The sequence below is a fragment of the Etheostoma spectabile genome, chromosome 3 (genome assembly GCF_008692095.1).
Source record: "Etheostoma spectabile isolate EspeVRDwgs_2016 chromosome 3, UIUC_Espe_1.0, whole genome shotgun sequence".
Classification (NCBI taxonomy): Eukaryota; Metazoa; Chordata; class Actinopteri; order Perciformes; family Percidae; genus Etheostoma; species Etheostoma spectabile.
In genome coordinates, this window is record NC_045735.1 from 6,465,819 (window position 1) to 6,470,382 (window position 4,564).

At 41.8% G+C, this 4,564-nt stretch overlaps 1 protein-coding gene across 2 annotated transcripts in view; it reads left to right on the top strand.

Annotated features, from left to right (window-relative positions):
• The window catches only part of LOC116675418 (SPRY domain-containing SOCS box protein 4), a 44,616-nt gene extending 43,634 nt beyond the window's left edge, over positions 1-982 (top strand). For both annotated transcript variants that reach the window (XM_032507248.1, XM_032507249.1), the window contains one exon: positions 1-982. This exon is cut by the window's left edge and continues 383 nt beyond it. The gene's annotated coding sequence lies outside the window, so the exon portion shown is untranslated.
• Positions 983-4,564: the final 3,582 nt, after the last annotated feature.

Below are 4,564 nucleotides of genomic sequence, written 5' to 3' on the forward strand. Positions count from 1 at the left end.
AAGATGACTAGAGGAGCTGATGAATGAAATGAAGGAAGTGAGAAATTTAAGTTTCCTGCTCATTACATATAAAGAGTTCTCAGTTTGTAAGGCCTTGAATGCTGTAGTTTGGGGTGACTTCTACCCTGACTTTGTTCCTGCACAGATTCTGTGCCTTCTCGGAAACATGTTATTTATATTTCTATTCCCAACAACACAGCAGGCTCTGTGGAGATGCAACAATCCCTCCAAGCCACAGGAGAGAGAGAGTGAGCAAGCATGAGAGAGAGGGAGAAAGTCCACACACAGTTCTATTTATGTTAATGTGTACACAGTGCAACACACATATTGCATACACTACATACTGTGTGTGTAAGTCTGAGCCAAGCGTGTACAGAAACAAAGCCCTAACTGTTTGTAGTAAGAAGACAACTCACTGACAGGCAGGCAGTTACCACCTAAAGGCAAAAAACAGCTCCAATCTGGTTTAAACGGTGTGAATCACCCTCCTCTCCGCTGCCAGCTTGTCTCTCTTTCTATGTCTCTTCATCACTCGCTCCAGTTTGATTCAAGCCTACATGTTTGGTAAACTCCAAGGACCCTGGTGCTGTTTGTTGTAACTCTTGCTCCTGTAACGCTGACAGAGTAATCTGAAGGTGAAGCTGTGTTCCCCTGCTTAATGTGCCTGCTCTAAAACAGAAACACAAAAAGCACATGACAATGTTTGTCATATTAGAAGAAATTTTAAATGCTGCTTTTCCATCTTTTTCTTTCACCATCTTACCCTCATGTGGGTTTTTATGCCTGATTTAGTTGTGAAAGTTATGGTCTTCTGATGAGATTTTTTTTTAAATGTTTTTTTGTTTTTGTTTATTTTTCATTCCATGAATTTTGAGATTTGTCTGCGGGACAGGTTGTCTTGCAGGTATAGATAGAAAAATATGCTGCCATGAGAATCTTTTTAAAAGTGAAAAAGAATAAACTCTGCTAAACTCGCACTGCTTCACTTTTTGTGCTCTTTGAGTTTCATTGATTCAACACCGTAGATGTTTTGATCCATGTGGTAAATTAACTGCATTTCTATAGCCCTGTTCTAGTCTACAGCCCACTCAAAGTGCTTTAGGGGTTCAGTGTCTTAGTTACAACAGGTCTTTCATTGTATGTAGTTGGAGCCAAAAGGGTCAGTACTGACTCGTGAGGGGGCGTTTATGTGACGCTGATTTAACCCGGGCCAAGCGGCAGGTGGGAGTGTCAGGGAGGATTGATTCAGGAAGCAGAGACGGAGAGCATCAAGCGGACGGACGTGACCGTTCACACACGCTGGAGACAAAGAAGATTTTTGGAAGGTTGATTTTTATTGAAATGACTGTTGTTGTTTTTTTGTTGTTTTTTGTCAAAACACTTTTTAAAACCTAAACGACAACATGGAAGAGCGTAATGATGCAGTCCCAACGGCTGAGAGGCTGGAGCGGCACATCAAAGCATGCTGGTCGTCTCGACTAGGGAGACACCAAAAGCTAGCAGGCCCAGCTCCAAAATGCAAACTTAAACAGCGGCTGGGTGAGTCAGTTAACACAGCACAAAAACCCCAGGTTAGCCTTTAGTAACTGTTTTTTGTTCTACAAACCCAGGTTAGCATAGCCTTTGTAACAGTCTTGCTCAAGGGCGACCAATGTTGTGCTGTCTTAATTGACCATTTATTAACCTCGCCCTTGAGCAGTGATTGTCCAATAATAGCTTAGCAACCGTAAGTAGGCATGGTATGTCATTGAAACTTCAAATTATTCCACATGTTGAAACACTGTACTCTCGTTATCTTAAGAGTTTTGAAAGGTGTTTTTTACCTTTCCAAAAACACAAGAACAAAAGTGTAAAGAATGGATTTAACTATGCTACAGTATCTGTATTTGCATCTTCAAGCATGATTGCATGTATCTAGAATCTTGTGTATATTTAAAGGGGACATATGAAAAACATTTCCAATGCTGGCACACATACATTGGGGTACTTGGAGTGCCTACCAACCCAAAAATCGGTGAGATAAGACAACCCAGTCAGTTTTTTTTTGTGGGCTGTTTAGATCAGAACACATGGGCTTCATATCAACATGGTGATTTGGCTCCGCTTCTATACGTCAACCAGAGGAGTCTCATCAACCCTCCCATTTCTGGGGAAACCATTCTGCGTCCTGCAGACAGCAGCAGCATAAACTGAGAAAGTTAAACAAATCTCAAAACTTTTACTTTTACCGTTTTTTATGCTATGCCAAAGAGTTTCTGTGTGGTTGTTTGTACCAACAATAAATCCAAAAATACTTATCTCTGATTTGTTCCACTACCATGTCTGACAAAGTTTCTGATGAATGGATTTTATTGCTCCAAGCTATAGACCAGACCATCATCACAACATCGCCAAGGCTCCCTTTAGGGGCAACGAATCGTGCTGTCACATCTGGAGAGAAACGGGAAAATGCAAAAAAGATGTAACACTGAGATTTGAGGCTTGTGAGATATGTGAATATTGACAGTCAGGGCCAGATCTACGAGACTACTGATTGGCCGGAGAGAATCGTCACTAATAACTGCGTCGTCATTGCTAGCGACAGGCGGGGGTGTCCTAAACAAACCTCGATCTGTTTAAGTAGTTCAGCCAACGTCTTTATTTCTTTTTAGCTTCTTTAAAACTAAATTTGTTTTCTGGCTGTGGCAGCAGCCACATGCCGAGAATCAAAAGCAACCCACCTTTGACATTCTGTGTGTCTGTCGCGTAGGGTCACAGTAGTTTCCTGCTATGACAACCAGCCATCAGTACTAATCTGCAATGGAAATAAAGAGGACGGGGCACCGCAGTCCAGCCGAGCAGGTGCCATGTAATGGAAAAATGCCAATGGTATCTCCACCCACGGATTGAAAACTGCCTTTGCAAGGGTTCACCATATTTTTCTCGCAAGTCAATCGGGGCAGCCTGGGGTTTTTTTTGGAAGGGGGGGGGGGGGGGGGGGGCGGTCTTAAATATGTGTGTGAATGAACCTTCCCCAGAACCTTCTCAGTTACAACTGCTGTCAACCAGACTAGGTCTTAACGGGATTGGTGCTAAAAACCACTTTAGACAGTGAGGGAATATAGTTATATTCAGACAGTATTAGGAAAAAAACGTGTTCTTTGAACATCAAACCTAATTTGATGTAGAAACATAAAATACAGGTATCAACTTGAAAATGATCATATGTCTCCTTTAGTGCACTTTTACAGCATATTCCCTTTAAAACGAATCCTTTTGAAAAGAAGTCTGCTAGAGATGGGGGTAAACCAAATCAGAATTTCAGCATTTGCTTACGCTAGCTAGCTACAGCTGATATAATCCATCTGGAAATGAGAAGCTGATTTAGTTTACGTGTGTGAACTCGAAGGCCTGTTTTAAACATGTGCAGCAGGTGAACAGAAAGCTTGACAGATGTATCAGTTGCTGGGTGAGGCGGGGCTTAGTGAACAGTCAGTTTTCTCCTGTCTTATTTAAGTGATGCAAACATTTGTAATGGATGTTACTTTATCAACACAGATTATGTCAATAACACAAATGACATGAAAGCTTTGGAAAAAATGTAGTTCCAACAAAGTCTACTGTGACAGAAAATCCTTTGCTGCTGTCAAAGCCCCAGATCCTGGCTTTGGTGTTGAGGGGAGATGAGTCGGTTCTAAACCCAATTCCATCAACCCAGGGCAATCTTTGAACAAAGAACAAAGCCGGCAGTGTGATCAAAGTTCAGCTCAGCCTGGCTTTCCCTGACACTACCAACAGAAAATCCATTAATGTTGTGAAGCAGACAGCGCAGCATGTGTTGATAATATCATAATAGCTCTGAGAGGCACCTCTCCCTCTGCATCTGACCAGCACTAACTCAGGAGAATTGATGGACATGGGCGTTTATTGCTTCAATAAATCATGACCACGATGTGTGTATTGATCAAGATAGACTTTAAAGATAACTGGCCTAACACTGTGCTCCAGCACACATGTTCATTAACTCTTTGACATCCAAATAAACCGGAATATAAAGGTAGAAGATACTGAAATGCAAGTCACTCTGGAGAGAGACGAGAGCTGCCATTAGCTCCAGTCTGCTATTGATCCCCGACTGAAGCATGTATCTGCTTCAGCATCTAGTGCTGTTCAATAATGCAGGGACTGGCTCTGGAAAGCGCCCGTATTATGCTTATTTTCAGGTTCATAATTGTATTTAGAGGTTGGACCAGAATAGGTTTACATGGTTTAATTTTCAAAAACCACCATATATTTGTTGTACTGCATATTGCTGCAGATCCTCTTTTCACCCTGTGTGTTTAGGTCTCTGTTTTAGCTAAAGAGTGAGACATCTCACTTCTATGCTATCTTTGTTGGGAGTTTCACATGCGCAGTAGTTAGGTAAGATCACACCAGCTAGATAACTCTCTCCAACGTTGGTTAGACCAAGGCAAGATTAGCTGGGAGACTTCTTCTAAACGAGCACACACTTGTGGAACACCTGCAGAACAGAGACATGGAAGTAGTTCTTTTTGTAGATTTTGGTGAACTAGTGTGTGTTGTA